This window comes from Pan troglodytes, chromosome 3 (assembly GCF_028858775.2).
Source record: "Pan troglodytes isolate AG18354 chromosome 3, NHGRI_mPanTro3-v2.0_pri, whole genome shotgun sequence".
In the NCBI taxonomy this organism is placed as follows: domain Eukaryota; kingdom Metazoa; phylum Chordata; class Mammalia; order Primates; family Hominidae; genus Pan; species Pan troglodytes.
In genome coordinates this window covers 28,433,165-28,453,931 of record NC_072401.2, presented here as the reverse complement: position 1 = coordinate 28,453,931, position 20,767 = coordinate 28,433,165, and the positions used below count along the sequence as shown (strand labels likewise).

General features: G+C 34.9%; 1 long non-coding RNA gene across 1 annotated transcript in view; it reads right to left on the bottom strand.

The window, feature by feature from the left end:
* Positions 1 to 3,684: 3,684 nt before the first annotated feature.
* LOC107974222 (uncharacterized) overlaps positions 3,685 to 20,767 on the bottom strand; it is a 79,296-nt gene continuing 62,213 nt past the window's right edge. Inside the window, exon 3 of the long non-coding RNA XR_001716821.2 lies at positions 3,685 to 3,983. This is a non-coding gene — a long non-coding RNA (uncharacterized LOC107974222). The remainder of the gene's footprint in view (positions 3,984 to 20,767) is intronic.

Sequence of the window (20,767 nt, the reverse complement as noted above, 5' to 3'; positions counted from 1 at the left end):
GATCTTAAAATTTCCTTGGTGAGTCCCTGCTCGTAGTATCTGACAAACTGTATTTTTCCATTTAAATTTAAAATGTCACAATAAGAAACTAATATATTAATGCAATAATTTGCATCTTATTAAATAAGAATATTTAAAAAGTAATTTTACAAAGATTTAATGATATATATTATTACATGTGGTATCTATAATATAGATAATATAAAATATAGTAATACAGAAAAATTATCTAATAATATAGTAATATAAAAAAATCTATATTCCAGCAATAATAGAAAAATCCTCAAACTTCTGTACCCCATTACCATCCTTTTTATCTGCTAATAACATGAGGTTTTAAATAATTAAAATGAAACAGCAACGTACAGTTGACCTTTGAACAACCAGGATTTGAACTGTACTGGTCCACTTTTTTTTTTTTTTTTTTTTTGAGACGGAGTCTCACTCTGTCGCCCAGGCTGGAGTGTGGTGGCACTATCTCCACTCACCGAAAGCTCTGCTTCTTGGGTTCACACCATTCTCCTGCCTCAGCCACCCAATTAGCTGGAACTACAGGTGCCTGCCACCACGCCCAGCTAATTTTTTATACTTTTTAGTAGAGACAGGGTTTCACCATGTTTTGCCAGGGTGCTCTCGATCTCCTGACCTCGTGATCGGCCCACCTTGGCCTCCCGAAGTGCTGGCATTACAGGCATGAGCCACCGCGCCCGGCCGCTGGTCCACTTTCATGTGAATTTTCTTCTGCCTCTGCCCACCCTGAGCCGGCAAGACCAACCCCTCCTCAGCCTATTCATATGGAGACAATGAGGATGAAGACATTTATAATGATCCACTTCCACTTAATAAATAGTAAATATATTCTTTCTTTCTTATGATTTTCTTAGTAACACTTTCTTCTCTCTAGCTTAATGTACTGTCAGAATACAGCATATAACACATGTAACATACAAAATATGTGTTAATTGATTGTTTATGTTATCGGTAAGGCTTCTGGTCAACAGTAGGCTGTTAGTGGTTACGTTTTTTGGAACTCAAAAGTTATATGCAGATTTTCAACTTCACAGAAGTTCAGCAGGCCTAAACCACACATTGTTCGAGGGTCAGCTCTATTAACTAAACTGTTTTATATTAAAAGATACAGAAAATAAAGCTTACCAAATGAAGCCTCAATGATTTCATTTTATCTTGTCAATCTTACTCTAACAGTACTGAGCAGACATTTTTGACATTTTTTCTCACTGTTTACTAACAATATTATGCACAGAATGAAGCATAATATTAAGTTTTATCTGGCTTCAAAGGGTTCCCCAATTTGACCCAACCACTTCACAACCCTCACTTATTTTTTTTCATTTATTTGACTTCACTGCAACCACTCTCTCTTAGTCATAGATAAGGCTCTATGCAGGTGGCCCCGATCTCTCCACTCCATGACAATGTTGTGTACTTAAAACATAATATTATAAATTCTATTTGTCAGGATATTTCTGTCAGCATTTGCAAACTTTGTAAAACAAAATCAAAGTTATTCAATTCAAACATTACATAATTCCATCAATCCCCTCCCCAAAATAAAACAACAATTAATTTTGTAGCTATTACAATTTGCTATTCTTTTCAAAATATGTTCCAGAACAAAATTTTTAAAAATAATGAAAATCACATACTTTAGTAAAGTGTAATCTATTAAGGACTTATTTTAAAATAAAACCTGCATTTTAGATGAATGTGTGGGGTCTGCATTTTAACCTTTTCAAGTATGATTAGTTTTCACTATCATCAGTGTAACATTTCAGCACTGGTGAAAAAAGAAGGGACTCATTATTCTAAAGACAGCATGCTATTTATTAATAAGTTCATTAGGCATTTGGAAATAGGTTAAGGCAATAAGTAGGATGTTCATTATTGCTTAATCATCCTAGTTATTTGAATATTTTTTGGTACAGCTCTATCAATACACTTATTAAAACCTTCATTTACGTCTCTCATCATTCCATTTCTGTATGCTCATGTAAAAGTTCTTATTAAAACCAATTTGTTTTGTGCACTGACAATCATGTTGAAAAGTCAGCAGGAAATATAAATCATCCAATTATTCCTATTGAGGAAACAGCATGAAAGTGTTGATAGATTTAGACTGATGATTTGTGCAGCTTTGCATCACTGTGCAGTCTAAGGGCCTTTGATGACTTGATTCAGATTTGAATCTGCTGTTCTTCCCTTTGTTCTGTAGGAGATTATTTATTCCTACACGCTCCAGAATGTACAGGATGATGGGTAAAAATTACAGCAGGAAAAATGAAGATAAATTATGGTGTGGAACTTCTAGTGGAAAGCATCTGTTGTTGAAACAGATGAGGTTTATCAATCTAGAGTAATTATCAATGTCTTTTAAAAATCAGTGTCAACTCAGCCACTTCTTGTGTCAGAATTTTCCCTAATCAGATTTATTAGTGATGTTAGAGTACACAAAATAACGATTATCTCCTAAATTGAAACAGCCAGAAATGAAAAACCATACCTCTCCACCCTCTGACACAGACATCAGGGGAGAAACTGCTCATTAAAAATCTGGTGAAGTGGATAAAAATTGGTGTTGTTCTCTGAAAGTTAAAAACTCAATGTGGTACACAACTCAGAGACTTTTAATAAAGCACTGTTGAAACCAGCACAGCTGTTGCTTTGAAATGCAACATTATTTTCTGTGTTGTCTTAATGTTAGTCTTTGATAATAAATAAAGAAAAGAGCCAATTTAAAACTCAGGGATGTCCTTCGAGAACAGAAAAAGTTGAGTGGCACACTGAGAGCAAATTAGAGGAAAGTAAATGCCATTGTAACACTCCAGATGGTTTAGAGAACTTTCTCAATAGATCTGTGTAATTCCCACTGGGAACAGGGGCTGAGCTGGCCCAAAATTTTGCCAAAGGAACTGGGCACACATTTACTTCTTAAAACCATTATATTCTATGTTCTAGTTGTATTCAAAACTTTTGAATGTAGAAGAAGAAAGATTTTATTCACTAACTAAATTCTGTATATAGGATAACAGAGTCAAACTGTGGTATAGATCTTACTTGTATATTGGCACATAGGCTGCCCATAGACTCAGACAAAATAACCCCACTGTGGCCCTATTTTAGCCATGCTCCTACTTACCACACAGTTAGCAGGCCATGGAACCAAGGGTCCTTGCTCAATCAGAGCCTTTATGCACCCCATCCCTAAACCTTTCTTGTTCTAAATGCCCAGGATCTTGCACGTCTGGTTTAAATAGCCTTAAGCCTCCTTCCAGTAATTCAGTGGGCATTATCTCAAGCTCCCTTCCCCCAAAGGCACACCATGAACGTGGTAACCTCATGGATAGCAAGAGTGGCCAGGGGATGGTTGTTTCTCTGAGGTTGTGACAGAAACTTGGAATGTGGGTCAAAGTGTGTAACTGCAGAAACTGGGAGTAGGAAGAGAAGATAGGTGGAATCAAGCCAGGAGGTGCAAACCAGCGGTCCTTGCATCACCATTTCTGAGTGGCGATCTGTCTACACTTGTGCTCAGTTTCAAGACTTCTACTGACATATTTGTCAGGGTAAAAAGATAAAACATATTTTTAATAACTAATCTTGGTTTATAATGTTAAAAAATTCTGACTTATGTTATATGGGCCCCAGGTATTCTCTGGACCTCACAGAGGTTAATACACTTCCATTTTAAAGACAATTTTCTTCATGATTAATAGGGTCGTTTAAGTTGAATCTTTATTTTTAAACATGGAGATTTTTATTTTTTTCTACTAAGTAACATTAACGTTTCTGGAGGTGAATTGTGTCAGGAAACTTTACCATGGAATCCATCAGTTTGTCCCCTCTCAGTGCTTAAAGTTTTTCTCTCTCTGATGTATCACTGTCTCATGCAGGTTCTTTATCAACTAAGGAATTAGTACGTCTTGATAACTTGTCTAGTTCTGGTCTTCATTATTTTAGTTCTCTCTCTAAAATAAAAGAAGAAGAAGGAAGAAAAGGAGTGGGAAAACAGAAGGAAAAGAAAAGGAGGAAAGGCAAGAGGAGAAAAAGTGAAAGAAGCAGTTATCTCTGTAATGACATGAACAACTACTTCTGTCTACTTCTAGCTCAAACTGCTAATATATTACATTAATAATAACCATATATTAAACCTTAACTAGATGTCTCGGCTTGGATGTATCAATGTTATTGTAACACATATATTTATTTGTTGAGTACTTAATACATTCAGGACTCTGGGCTACATCCTACAGAGATGAGTTAAAAATAATATGTATGGGGTGAGTGAGAAGACGGCAGATAGAAGGCAGGACTAGCTTGCAGCTCCGGCTCAGATGGACAGAGCAGCAAGTGGAGACTCACATCATGAACTTTTGCTCCAAGTACTACCTTAGGAACATACAAGGAAAGCCAAAAGAATCCACAGACCCTTTGAAGGAACTAGGCTCCCTGAGACACCAAAAAACTGTGAGTTGGTTTGCTTTCTCAATGGGGAGGTTTATAGTCTGGGGCAAGTACTCAGGCCTGGTCACTGGCTGACTGGAAATAGATTCAGTGCTGTTGAAATGAGGGGCACGGTGGGAGTGAGACCAGCCTGTAGGATGGTGGGCTGAGTGGGAGCAGGGTAAGTCCTGTGACTGTGGCTTTCTCCCACTTCTCTGGTGACCTGTGTGACTCAGCAGAGACAGCCATACTGCCCCTGGCAATGTAACTGCATTGGACTGGGAACCACACCCCGGTCTCCCACAGGAGCTGCAGAAAGCCCCACTCAAAAAGAGGCTGAGCTCAGGCATGCCCATCCCAGCACCCATTCGGTGGTCTTTCTCTACCCACCCTGGTAGCTGAAGACAAAGGTCGTAATCTCTTGAGGGTTCTATGGCCCTGTCCACCGCCTGAGAAACCTGAATACTTAACCAGGTTTCCCTAGGGCAAATTTGCATCTTCCCTGTAGGACCATAGCTGATGAGGTCTTAAAAGCGCCACCTCCTGGCTGAGGCCAACCAACACAAAACCAGCACATTAAACAAAAACACAATCAAGGACCCTCATGGAGTCCACTTCATTCCTCTGCTATCTCCATGGGAGCTGGTGCTGGTGGAAGACCTGAAGATGGATCATATCATAGGACTCTTTGCAGACACTCCCCAGTACCAGCTTGGAGCCTGGTAGCTCCACTGGGTGGCTAGACCCAGAAAGATGAAAACAATCACTACAGTTTGGCTTCCAGGGAGCCCCATTCCTAAAGAAAGGGGGAGAATATCACATCAAGGGAGCACAGCATGGGACAAAAGAATCTGAGCAGGAGCCCTTGAATCCCGTATCTTCCCTCTGACGTAGTCTACCCAAATAAGAAAGAATCAGAAAAACAATTCTGGTAATGTGACAAAACAAGGTTATTATACAAGCCTACCAGCAATGGATCCAAACAAAGAAGGAATCCCTGAGTTGTCAGAAAAAGAGCTCAGAAGGTCAATACTTAAGCTAATCAAGGAGGCACCTGAGAAAGGTGAAGTCCAACTTAAAGGAATCAAAAACTGACTTGAAAGAGAAATTCTTCAGTGAAATAGATAGCATAAACAAAAAACAATCACAACTCTGGAAATCAAGGACACACTAAGAGAATTGCAAAATGCACTGCAAGTCTCAGCAATAGAATCAAACAAACAGAGGAAAAAATTTCAGAGCTCAAAGACAAAGCTTTCACATTAACCCAATCAAGAAAAGACAAAAAATAAAAACAATGTGAACAAAGACTCCAAGAAGTTTGGGATTATGTTAAATGAACAAACCAAAGAAAAACTGGAGTTCCTGAGGAATAAGATTAATCTAAAAGTTTGGAAAACATATTTGAGGGAATAATTGAGGAAAACTTCCTTGGCCTTGTTAGAGATCTAGGCATTCAAATACAAGAAGCTCAAAGAACACCTGAGAAATTCATCACAAAAAGATCATTGCCTAGGCACATAATCATCAGGTTACCTAAATTCAAGATGAAGGAAAGAATCTTAAGAGCTGTGAGACAAAAGCATTAGGTAATCTATAAAGGAAAACCTGTCAGATTAACAGCAGATGTCTCAGCAGAAACCCTCCAAACCAGAAAAGATTGGGGTCCTATTTTTAGCCTCCTTAAACAAAACAATTATCAGCCAATAATTTTGTATCTAGCAGAACTAAGCTTCATAAATGAAGGAAAGATACAGTCTTTTCCAGACAAACAAATGTTAAGAGAATCTGCCACTACCAAGCCAGCACTGTGAGAGCTATTAAAAAGAGTTCTAATTCTTGAAACAAATTCTAAAGATACACCAAAATAGAACTTCCTTAAAGCATAAATCTCAATGGACCTATATAGCAAGAACACAATTATTTTTTTTAAAAAACAAGGTATTTAGGTAACAAATAGCATGATGAATAGATTAATACCTCACATCTCAATACTAACGTTGAATGTAAATGGCCTAAATATTTCACCTAAAAGATACAGAATGGCAAAATGGATAAGAATTCACCAACCAAGTTTCTGCTGTCTTCAGGAGATTCACCTAACACATAAGGACTCACATATACTTAAGGTAAATTGGTGGAAAAAGGTATTCCATGCAAATAGACACCAAAAGTGAGCAGGAGTAGCTATTCGTCTATAAGACATAACAAACTTTAAAGCAGCAGCTGTTAAAAAAGACAAAGAGGAATATTATATAATGATAAAATGACTAACAGTAAAATTCGACAATTCTAAATATATATGCACCTAATGCTGGAGCTCCAAAATTTATAAAACAATTATTACTGGACCTAGGAAATGAGATAGATGGCAACACAATAATAGTTGGGGACTTTAATACTGCAGTGACTGCACTAGACAGGCCATCGAGACAGAAAGTCAACAAAGAAACAATGGACTTAAACTATGCCGCTCAACAAGTAGACTTAGCCGATATTTACAGAACATTCTCCCCAACAACTGCAGAATATACATTCTATTCATCAGCACATAGGACATCCTCCAAGATAGACTTTTTGATAGGCTGCAAAACAAGTCTCAGTAAATTCAAGAAAATCGAAATTATGTCAAGTATTCTCTCAGACCACAGTGGAATAAAATTGGAAATCAGCTCCAAAAGGAACCCTGAAAACCAAGCAAATACATGGAAATTAAATAACCTGCTCTTGAATGATCAATGGATCAACAATGAAATCAAGACGAAAATTTAAAAATTCTTTGAACTGAATGACAATAGTGACACAACCTATCAAAACCTCTGGGATTCAGCAACAATGGAGCTAAGAGGAAAGTTCATAGCATAAAATGCCTACATCAAAAAGTCTGAAAGACCACAGACAGACAATCTAAGGTCACACCTCACGGAACTGCAGAAACAAGAACAGTCCAAATCCAAACTCTGTAGAAGAAAAGAAATAACAAAGACCTAGACACAACTAAATGGAATTGAAATAAACAAATAAAAAAGATAATTGAAGCAAAAAGTTGGTTCTTTGAAAAGATAAATAAAATCGATAGAACGATAGCAAGATTAACAAAGGGAAAAAGAAGAGAAGATCCAAATAAGCTCATTTACAAATGAAATGGGTGATATTACAGCTAAAACAACAGAAATACAAAAGAGTATTCAAGGCTACTATAAACAACCTTACATGTATAAACCAGAAGGCCTAGAGGAGATGGATAAATTCCTGGAAATATAAAACCCTCCTAGATTAAGCCAGGAAGATATAGAATATCTGAACAGATCAATAACAAACCTTGAGATTGAAATGGTAATAAAAAAATTGCCAATGAAATAATGTCCAGGACTAGAAAGATTCACAGCTGAATTCTATCCAGCATTCAAAGAAGAATTGTCACCAATCCTATTGATACTATGTCAAAAGATAGCAAAAGAGGGAATCCTTCTTAAATCATTCTGTGAAGCCAGTATCACCCTAGTACCAAAACCAGGGAAGGACATAACAAAAAAAGAAAGCTACAAACCAATATCCCTAATGAAGATCGATGTAAAAATCCTCAACAAAATGCTAGTGAAACCAATCCAATAGCATATCAATGATTGTCCACCATGATCAAGTGGGTTTCATACTAGAGATGAATGGATGTTAACATACACAAGTCAATAAATGTGATACACCATATAAACAGAATTAAAAATAAAAATCATATGATCATCTCAATAAATACAGAAAAAGCATTTGACAAAAGCCAGCATCCCTTTATGATTAAAATCCTCAGCAAAATCAGCATAGAAGAAACATACCTTAAGGTAATAAAAGCCATCTATGACAAACTCACTGCCAACAATATACTGAATGGGGAAAAATTGAAAGCATTCCCCCTGAGAACTGGAACAAGTCAAGGATGCCTTCTTTCACCACTTCTATTCAACATAGTACTAGAAGTCCTAGCCAGAGAAATCAGATAAGAGAAAGAAAGAGCATTCAAATCATTAAAGAGGAAGTCAAACTGTCGCTGTTTTCTGATTATATAATTATAAACATAGAAAACCCAAAAGACTCATCGAAAAAGGTACTAGAACTGATAAATGAATTCAGCAAAGTTGCAGGATACAAAACTTATGTACATAAATCAGTAGCTCTGCTGTACATCAACAGCGACCAAGCTGAGAATCAAATCAAGAAATCAACCTCTTTCACAATAGCTGCAGAAAAAACAAAACAAACAAACAAAAAATCTTTAGGAATATACCTAAGGATGTAAAAGACCTCTACAAGGAAAACTACAAAACAGTGCTGAAAGAAATCACAGACAACACAAACAAATGGAAACACATCCCATGCTCATGGATGGACAAAATCAATATTGCGAAAATGATCATACTGCCAAAGGAATCCACAAATTCAGTGCAATTCCAATTGAAATACCACCATCATTCTTCACAGAACTAGGAAAAAAACCTAAAATTCATATGGAACCAAAAAAAGAGCCCAGATAGCCATAGCAAGACTAAGCAAAAGGAACAAATTTGGAGACATCACATTGCCCAACTTCAAACTATACTATAAATCCATAGTCACCCAAACAGCACAATACTGGCATAAAAATTGGCACATAAACCAATGAAATTGAATAGAGAACCCCAAAATAATGCCACTTACTTACAGCTAGCTGATCTTCGACAAGGCAAACAAAAACACAAAGTGGGGGAAGGACACCCTATTCAAAAAATGATGATGGGATAATTGGCTAGCCACACATAGGAGAATGAAACTGGATCTCCATCTCTCACCTTATACAAAAATCAACTCAAGGTGGATCAAAGACTTAAATCTAAGACCTGAAACCATGAAGATTCTAGAAGATAACATTGGAAAAACTCTTCTAGACATTGGCTTAGGCAAAGACTTCATGATCAAGAACCCAAAGCAAATGCAACAAAAACAAAGATAAATAGATGGGAGCTAATTAAACTAAAAAGCTTTTGCACAGTAAAAGAAATAATCAGCAGAGTTAACAGACAGCCCACAGAGTGGGAGAAAATCTTCACAATCTATACATTTGACAAAGGACTAATATCCAGAATCTACAAGGAACTCAAATCAGCAAGAAAAAGCAATCGATCCCATCAAAAAGTGGCCTAAATACATGAATAGACAATTCTCAAAAGAAGATATACAAATGGCCAATAAGAACATGGAAATATGTTCAAGATCACTAATTATCAGGGAAATGCAAGTCAAAACCACAATGCAATACCACCTCACCCCTGCAAGAATTGCCATAATCAAAAAGTTAAAAAAAAAATAGATGTGTTGATGTGGCGAAAAGGGAACACTTTTACACTGTTGGTGAAAATGTAAACTAGTATAAACACTATGGAAAACAGGGTGTGGAGATTCCTATAAGAATTTTAAAAAGATCTACCTTTTCATCCAGCAATCTTACTACTAGGTATCTACCCAGAGGGAAATAAGTCATTATACAAAAAAGATACTTGCCATGCATGTTTATAGCAGCACAAATTGCAGTTGCAAAAATATGGAACCAGCCCAAATGCCCATCAATCAACAAATGGATAAAGATATATACACCATGGAATACTGCTCAGCCATAAAAAGGAATGTAATAATGGCATTCACAGAAACCAAGATGGAATTGGAGACTATTGTTCTAAGTGAAGTAACTTAGGAATGGAAAACCAAACATCATGTGTTCTCCCTTATAAGTAGGAGCTAAGTTATGAGGATGCAAAGGCATAAAAACGATACATTGGAATTTGGGAACTAAGGGGAAAATGTGGGGGGTGGTGAGGGGTAAAAGACTACACATTGGGTACAGTGTACACTGCTTGGGTGATGGGTCTACCATAATTTCAGAAATCACCACTAAAGTACTTGTTCATGTAAGTAAACACCACCTGCTTCCCAAAAACCTATTGAAATTAAATATATATATATATGCTTTAATAACAAGTGATTTCATCCACTTCTCTATTTCATGACAACTCTCATCATTAACTTTCCTATTTTTGTTTTATAACCCCAACATACGATGCTTCTTCTTCCCTTACATCTATTCCAAACAAATGCTAAAGTCTATTTCATTTTGCACTTATTTTAAACATTAGTGGATTTTTCTTCCTCTTTATCCAAAATGCTACCTTAACAACATGGTGATTAAAATTGCATCTTATTTCTTCCCATATATGCAATCAATATGCTGATTAACATTTTATACTTTTGGGTTGTACATTTAAGTCTTTAATCCGTCCTGAGTTAATTTTTGTATGTGATGAAAGGAAGGGTCATTTCAATCTTCTGCACATTGCTAGCCAGTTTATCTCAGCATCATTTAGTGAATAGGGAGTCCTTTTCCTATTGCTTGTTTTTGTCAAGTTTGTTGAAAATCAGATAGTGATCTACATGGTTACTGCAGCCATGTAGTACAGTTTGAAGTTGATTAGCATGATGCCTCCAGTTTTGTTCTTTTTGCTTAGTATTGCCTTGGCTATTTGAGCTCTTTTTTGGTTCCATATTAATTTTAAAATGGTTTTTTTCTAGTTCTGTGAGGAATGTCAGTGGTAGTTTAAAAATAATAGCATTGAATCTATAATTTTCTTTGGGCAGTATGGCCATTATAACAATATGGATTCTTCCTATCCATAAGCCATTCAGGATATAGGCATGGAAAAAGATTTCATGACAAAAATGCCAAAAGCAATTGCAACAAAAGCATCCCCATTAAAAAGTGTGCAATGAATATGCACAGACATTTCTTAAGAGAAGACCTAAATACAGCCAACAATCATACAAAAAAAGCTCAACATCACTGATCATTAGGGAAATGCAAATCAAAACCATCATGAGATAATATCTCTCAGAAGTCAGAAAGGCTATTAAAAAGTCAAAAAATACAAATGCTGGAGGGGTTGTGGAGATAAAGGAACAATTATACACTATTGGTAGGAGTGTAAATTAGTTCAGCCATTTGAAAGTGTGATGATTCCTCAAAGACCTAAAGACAGAAGTACGATTCAATCCAGCAATCCCATTACTGGGTACATACCTGAAGGAATATAAATTGTTGTATTATAAAGGCACATGCACACGTATGTTCATTGCAGCACTATTCACAATAGCAAAGACATAGAATCAATATAAGTGTCCACCAATGATAGGCTGGATAAAGAAAATGTGGTACATATATATGATGGAATACTATGTAGCCATAAAAAAGAACAAGATTATGTCATTTGCAGGGACATGGATGGAGCTGGAGGCCATTATCCTTTGCAAGCTAATGCAGGGACAGAAAACCAAATACCATATGTTCTCACTTACAAGTGGGAGCTAAATGATGAGAACACGTGGACACATAGAGGGGAACAATACACACTAGGATATTTTGGAGAATGGGACGAGGAGAGGATTAGGAAAAATAACTCATGAATACTAGGTCTAATACCTCAGTGATGAAATAATCTGTACAACAAACCCCCATGACAAAAGTTTACTTATGTAACAAACCTGCACATGTACCTCTGAACTTAAAAGTTAAAAAAAGTATCGATCAGCAGCTATTTTGCTAGTATTGAATAAAATCTGTGTTTGCTAGCATTGAATGTTATAATTCCTAAACCTTTGACTTAGAATGGTATTTTCTTCTACAATGGCTTGCATTGTGTAAATTGGCACTGGTAAATTATGAAGTTAAATAAATAAAGGTATTCATAACACATTATACATTATAACACATTATATATCAATTTAGTGGTCTAATCTGAAATAGCTCTCATCACTAACACTAAGGTTACATTATATTTGTCATTTCTACATTCATTAAAATAATAAGATTATTGATCAGAAAATTCTGATATATTACTAAAACATGAAAAGACATATTTTGTATTACTTCTTGTGTTGCGTGTTGTGTATTCTAGCTAAAGTCTAATGTCCAGTTACCAAGAGGCATGGAAGAAAAGTGATCTCTAAATAGATTGTGTTATGAGTTGAATTGTGTCTCACCTAATTATATGTTGAAGCCCAAACCCTCAATATTCCAGAATGTGACTGTATTTGGAGATAGGATTTTTAAAGGGGTGATTAAATTCAAGTCAAGTTGAAAGGGTGGGCCCCTAATTCAATCTGATTTGTGTACTTAAAAAAGGGAAAATTTAGGCACACAAAGAGATACTGGGGTATGTATGCACAGAGAGAAGGACGATGTCAGGCCATAAGAAAGCATCCATCTGCAAGTCAAAGAGAGAGGCCTCAGAAGAAACCATATGTTCCAGACCTTGATATTGGACTTTTAGCCTCCAGTACTATGAGAAAATAAATTTGTGCTGTTTAAGAAAAAAAAAAAACCTAACATTTTATAAAATGTCATTTTCAAACAGACTGAAAAAAATATTTATTATTCCTTAGTACCCATTCCTGCCTGACCTTAACTGTCCTCATCCAAAGACAGGCATGCTCACCATAGGCAGACTCATCAGTGGCTTACTTATATTTGTATTTGTAGCTTATTTTTTTGCCAGACAGTTCATAGTTAACTATACTTTCTGTCTAAATGCTCTTTTTTAGGTAAATTTGATTTTTTAAAAATTTTTTGTCTATTCTTATCCTACCAACGTTACTATCATCAGAGGATGGGTGAAACATATTGGAGTCGTACTACCTGGGAGATTGTAGAGATCATGTTAAGGCTTTAGAACCTGGTTTGATTCCTGAGCCCTCATGTACTCATCATGCTTACCTGGCCCTGCTCTTGCCCTTTTCTGAAAAACCAGAATTCTGGATTGCTGAATTTTCTGATGTACTGGCTGTTTTGCACACCTGGTTTCACTGCATACAATGCAAATCACTTAGCTGCACTAAAGACATTCTTTGTCACAGTTTGGGCCCTCTGAAAACAGAAGTTGTTAGGGGAGCAAGATGTTTATTAGAGATCAACATCTATAAAAGGTAGAAAAAGAAAACAAAATCTGTAAGATCAAGAAATCAAAATTATTTGCAGCATCAACAAATCATTAATCAACCCAATGGGAAGTTCTAGTATTGCCCATCAGAGCTGTCTCACAGTACAATGAAATGATTAAACTTCTGTTACATCTGCTTCACTCTGTTGCCTGATGTGGATTGCTCTGAGAGGTACTACCTATATTAAGACAAACGGTGTGACACTTAAATCATCTTGAAAGATGAGAAAGAAATTGTCAGATTGGAAAAGATTTGTAGAATATAAAAACAATTTATATATATATTGAAAAGTATGACATAATTGTATATTAGAACATGGCTTAATGTTGGCGATATAAAATGTATAAAAATGAAATGTGGTAAAGAAGGTCAAATAGTGAACAGAAGCTAAACCTGGAGACATACATTTTACTAATCTCTACGTGTTAGACACCGTTTTATGTGCTTCATATGTATTACTTCAGAGAAGTACTGATAGAAGGATAATGAGATAACATAGGCCAATTATTTATTTCTGGACAGGAATATCCCTAAATCACAATACTTAATATATATAAAATGTTTGGAGAATCAGGTGAGAAGAGTAAGGAAAAGAGCAGACCTATGAATACATAGGTCTATCTTTCTCTTCATGAGTTTTGTAACACATACTTGATGATTAAAAAAAAACACCATCTCATACTCAAGAAAATGTACTTTAAAAGGTGGGAAGGTAAAGTTACCCAAATAAAAGTGATGTTTCCAAAATTCACTCAAAGTAGTGAAATGCTGATACCAGTAGAACGTTATAAGTCACAAACATATACTATAATACCCAGAGCAACAAGTATAGAAAATTTCAAAGACATGCACTCAGAAACATTATAAATAAATCAAGATGGAATATTTAAAGTATTCAAGTTAAACCGCAGGAAGGCAAGAAATAAGAAACAGTGAAATATGAACCAGAGGACTGAAATAGAAAGCAAAAATGATCAAATGGCATACTCGAGTACTAACATATTAGTTACCTTAAATGTAAATGATCTAAATATTCCAGTTAAAAGTCAGAGATTATGAAAATTAATAACAAAAAAGGGGAGGGGACAATTATGTGTTGCTAAAAAGAAATACATTTCAAATTTAATAATATAAGCAGGTTGAAAGCAAGGATGGGAAAAACATACCACGAAAACATGAATTCAGAAATAGTAGGAGTGGTGATATTTAATATCTGATGAAGTCGAGTACACAGTAAAGAAAGGACTAGCAACAAAGAGAGACATTACATAAAGATAAAATAAGCACACCAGGAAGACCTAATGATCCTACATATTTAAACAACTAACCACAGAGCCTCAAAATACGACAATTAAACTAGTCAAAATGATGAAAGAAAAGCAGACAAACCAAGTTATGGCTGGGGACTTCAACACCCCTCTCTTAGCAACCAAAGGGGGGAAAAAAAGAAAATCAGCAAGATATGGAAGAACTGAACTACACAACCAACAAGTTGAATCCAACAGACATATGTAGATTCATCCACCTGAAACAGCATAATACACCTTTTTTTTCCAAGTACATGTGGACCATTTCCTAAAATAAATCGTATCTGAACCATAAAACAAACTTCAACAAATTTAAAAGAATTGACATTATACATATACAGCATGTTCCCTGGTCATAATAAAAGTCAGTAACTTGAAGAAAACAGGAAAATTTCTAAACATGTGGAAATTAAACACACTAAATATTCTGTAGGTAAGAAAATCTCAAAGGAAATAAAAAATACAGAGAAATAAAATGAAATTGAAAACACAACTTATAAAGGCATATGAAATGCAGCCAAATCTGTCCTGAGGAAAAAAAATTATAGAACAAATAATCAACTAGAAATTAGAAAAAGAGTCAAATCAATAATCTAGCTTAACATCCAAAGTAGAAAAAGAAGAGTAAAAAGAAACCAAATTAAACAGATTAAAGGAATAAACAAGGATAGGGCAGATCAATGTAATTAAAACTGGAAAAGTAATAGAGAAAAACAATAAAACAAAAAGTTATTTCTTCAAAAAATCAATAAAATTGGTAACATTCGAGCAACACTGACTAAACATTGAGAAATAGATAAGACATAAGCATGCAAATTACCAAAATTTGAAATTATACAGGGGATTCACTACAGATACTGCAGTCACTAAAAGAATGATAAGGGGCTACTGTGAATCATTATATATTCCTATAACTATTACAATCATTGTATTTATAATTTTACGAAATACAAATCTTTAACCAAGTGGGTTTCATTGGCAAACTCAATCTAACAATTAATGAAGAGTGGAATAGGAGGGAAGAAATATTTCTCAATTCAGCATATGAAGCTAGGATTACACTGATACCCAAACCAAAGGAGTACAAAAAAATAAAATAAAGCTATAGAAAAATATTTATCAAGAACTGAGACACAACCATTGTTAGCAAAATATTAGTAAATATAATTCAGCAATATATAAATAGAGTTTTAATTTTTGTCTAACTATAAGAGATACAAGTGCAATTTTGTTACATGGATAACATAACCATGCCAGAAATACAAGAATGCTTCAGTATTTAAAAATCAATCTATTTCACATCAATGTCAAAAAGCTAAAGAACAAACATCAGTTAATTCAATAAACACATTTAACAAAATTCAATACCTATTATGATTACTATTCTCAGTAAGTTATGATTATAGAGAAATTTCCTCAAATTGATAAAGGCTACCTACAAATATCTGCCAAGTAACACTTTACCTAGTGGTTAAAAAAACGAACATTTTCCCCTAAGATCAAGAACAAGGCAAGTGTGTCTGCTCTTACCACTCTTGTTCACATAATACTGAAACTTCTAACTTCTGCAATAAGGCAAGTCGAGAAAATAGCATACTGATTAGAAAGGAGAAAACAGTCTCTATTTGCAGATGACATTATTATCTATGCAAAAATCCAAAAGCATGTAAAACAAATACACAAAAGAAATTTTTAAAATAATAAATGAGCTCAGAAAATTTGCAGAATATAAGGTCAGCACACTAAAATTGATTACATTTCTACTTACTGACAAGGAGCACTTGGAAAATGAAACTAAAACACAAAACCATAAAAATCTACTCTAAGGAAAATGAAATACACAGGTAATGTATTTGCCAAAACATGTATAGGATTTTTGTGCTAAAAATTAGAAAATGCTGGTGAATAAAATCAAAGAAAACCTAAGTAAATGGAGAGGCGTAGTGTATTTATGGATGAAAACAAAAAAGACATCAATATTCTTAAAAATGATCTATAGTTTAATATCCCAGGTAGATTAATTTGTAGACCTCCACAAGCTTATTCTAAAATTTACATGCAAAAGCACAGGCCTTAAAGTATTTAAAACTACCTTTACAAAGAAGAATAAAATGAGAGGAATTATTTTATCTTATCTTACAACTTACTAGAGACCTACAGTAATCAAACCATTATAGTATTACCAGAGAAATAAGCACATAGGTCAGTGAGACAGAATACAGATCCTAGAAATAGACCCACAGGAATGTGCCCAATTGATTTTCGACACAAGTGCAAAAGAAATTCAAATAAGGAAGAATAGATTTTTCATCATATGATGCCAAGGTAACTGGACATCCATAAACAAAAAACCTTGACATTAACCTTTACTTACACATCAAACTTTATATGAAAATCAACTCGAAATTGATCATAATATTGAATTTAAAATGCGTAAGTATAAAGTGTTAGAAAAATCATAGGAGACAATCTTTAGAACCTAGCGTTAGGCAAAGGGTTGTGAGAATTGACACCAAAGACACAGTCCATAAAAAATTCATAAATTGAATCTCATCAAAAATAAAATTTGCTATGTAAAAGCCCATACAAAGAGGATGAAAAGACAACTACACACAGGGAGAAAATATTTGGAAAATACTTATTTATCACAGGATATATCTAGAATATACAAAGAACTTTTAAAACTCAAGAGTAAATATATCAATTAACCAAAATAACAAATGAGGGGGCAAAGAACATGAACAGACATTTACTATATACTAAAGACAATATACAGATGTCAAAAATAAGCACATGAAAAGATGTTGGAAATCATTAGCCATTAGGAAAGTGCAAATTAAAGACACAATGAGATATCCCTACCTACCAGCAGAATAACAACAACAACAAAAGTGTGGCAGTAATACATTATGGCAGGGATCTGCACAAACTAAGTCATTCATGCAATGCTGATGGGAATGGAAAACGTTATAGCCATTCTGAGAGAAAACAAAATCTGTCAGCAGTTTATTAATAAAAAAGAAAGAAACGAGGCAAGGGAGGAAGAAAGGGGAAAAAAGGAAATGGAAGGGAAGGGGAAGGGAGGGGAGGGGAGGGGAGGGAAGGGGAGGGGAAAGGAGGGGAGGGGTGGGGAGAGGAGGGGAAGGGAAAAGAAAAGAAAGGAAAGAAAAGGAGAGGAGAGGGGAGCAGAGGGGAGGAGAAGGTAAGGGGAGGGAAAGGAAGGTGAGGGAAGATAAAGGAAGCGGGGGAAGGAAAAAGAAAAGGAAAAGTGATTATCATTAGCATTTATGCTAGAGAAATCAAAATATTTTAACACATATATCTGTACACTATTCAAAGAAGTTGCATTTATAATGGCCCAAATCTGGCATCAGTCTAGATATTCTTCAAATGATGAGTGATAAAAATTCTGAAGTAGGTGCATATCTTGCACCAACTCACAATAAAAATGATCAAATATTTCATACACACAATTTGGAAGGGCTGGATAGAGGTGGATGTGATTATGAAAGGACAAAAGGAAGGGTCTCATGGCAATGGAACTATTCGATATCTTGACCATAGTAGCAAATGCTTGAACCTACACATTTAATAAAGTTGTAGAGAACTAAATGCATACATATGAGTACAAGAAAGTAAGGAAATATGAATACATGGAAGGATTTTGTGGATGAAAATACCCTAGTTGTGGAATGACGTCATAGTTTTACAAAATGTATATAGGTAAAATACATGTAGGATTTCTCTGTGTTATTTCTTATTAGATTATCTCAATACAACTTTCAATTAAAAATGCTCATAAGTTATTGTTATTATTATTTGAGATGGAGTCTCACTCTGCTGTCTAGGCTGGAGTACAGTGGCACAATCTTGGCTCACTGCAACCTCCTCCTCCTGGGTTCAAGCGATTCTCCTACGTCAGCCTCCTGAGTAGCTGGGATTACAGGCACACACTACCATACACGGCTATTTTTTATTAGTAGTAGTAGTGGTAGTAGATAGAGACAGGGTTTCACTATGTTGGCCAGGCTGGTCTATAACTCCTGACCTCAAGTTATCCACCCGCCTCAGCCTCCCAAAGTGCTAGGATTAAATTCGTGAGCCACCATACCCGGCCTGATTATAAGTTTTTAAGACGACTTCTATGAACACTTTTATTACCATGTATCTGACTATGAATGGGTAGGAAGTATATAGAGGAATATAAAATTGGGAGAAAAGTACATTATTTCTCAACCTGTGGAAAACTAAACGAAGTAAATTTAAAATGAGGAGAGTGGCTATAAAATCAAGAGATGAACAAACTCCCACAACACAAGTTTACCTATGTAACAAACCTGCACATGTATCCCTCAACTTAAAATAAAAGTTAAAATAAATAAACAAATGAATTCATGAGATGGGCTTCCAGATGATCATGTAAGACCACTACTTGCGAGGTTTTCCAGGAGAGTCTAGAGAACTCCATCTCCTAAATAGTTAAACTGGTTTTTCTTAACAGGTATGACATTTAATACTAAAAATACAGATATTAATAGATGTTAAGAGAAAAATATTTTCATTGCAAAATTGGAATGCTGAATTAATTAAAAAATTAAACACTTCTTTAGGAATTTACAGGGACTAAATGTTAATTTTCATTTTTAAGTCTCTATGAAGGGGAGATAAAATATAAATCCTAAACAACTTCAGTGTGTATGTGCGCATTTAAAGCACCTTTTAGTCCTAACATTCTTTGGAGTATATTTTTGCAAGGACTGGTTCAAACCAGAGTTGATCTATGCAGTTTCTAAGGTAATGTTTACTATTATACTTCAATTGTCCAAGAAACTCTCTATACCTCTTAGCAGATACATGAAGTATTTGTGGTTGTTTTTTTGTTTGTTTGTTTTATAAAGGTCTAGAGAAAAAATACTTTTTTCTCAATTATAAAAGGCTTATACAGGAAATATATTAAGTATATTTTAATTTATTTTTCCCTCAGTAAATAGATATTGCCATCAGTTGGCTTTTTTAATATGGTAATATGTAGGTCACCAATTAAATTCAAATATAATCTTATTTTTGTATAATCAAAATAAGGAAATTCATAGTGTTTCATATATGAGATATTATTTTTCTACTTCTCTTATATTTTGACTTAAATTTCATAATTTATGATATGAAAATGTCTTTGTGATCTGGAGCAATTCACTAAAACCATGATTCCCTAAAGTCATCTTGTTCCAAACACATTGTTATTTATTCTCATTTCACTGCAGTGATTTGACTTAGCATAATGCTGATCTGACTCTATTTTTGACTCTGAATTTTATTGTGGGCATGTGTCAGCTTATTCCTGAAGTGGTTATACATAAGCCCCTCTCAAATATTCACTGTCCTATTTTGTGGTTTCTTTTTAGACAAGGCTTCCATTGAGAGCAATGGCCCTGACTTAGCGCTTTAGTGTCTCACCAATCAGGATGCAAGTTACATTTCTGGTGGAATTAACTGTTCAAGCAAACATATTCCCATGAAGAAAGCAAAGCTGAAGGTTCATTAATATTCAGGCCCACTGCAGATGAGAGGCTTCTCTTAAGTAAGCACATTAATCTTATCTTTTCTTATGAGCATGCTTTACCAGTGACCCATGCCAAGTGACTTCATGTGGCTGTCTCCATTTTAGCACTCAAAAATTGCAATGTGGAGATAAAGTTGTTTTTTTCCTCCTAAAATCAAGTTCTCTGGATTTCTTCTTTATCCTGACCATTTAATTATTATTCCTACAGAAGTTAACACTATTGCTATGACACAGAACTTAGGGACAAGTGTGTAACTTGTGTACAATGTTGAAGTTTATCTTTCTTCCCAAATAACTATTAAATATCATTAGGCTTCATGAAAAATTGTCACAGGATTTCTTATTCTGGAAGTTGCCATCTACAATGGTTTATAAAAAATGCCAAGGAAAGATTCTATTATTAAGCTACACTATTTTATTTCTTCCCTTC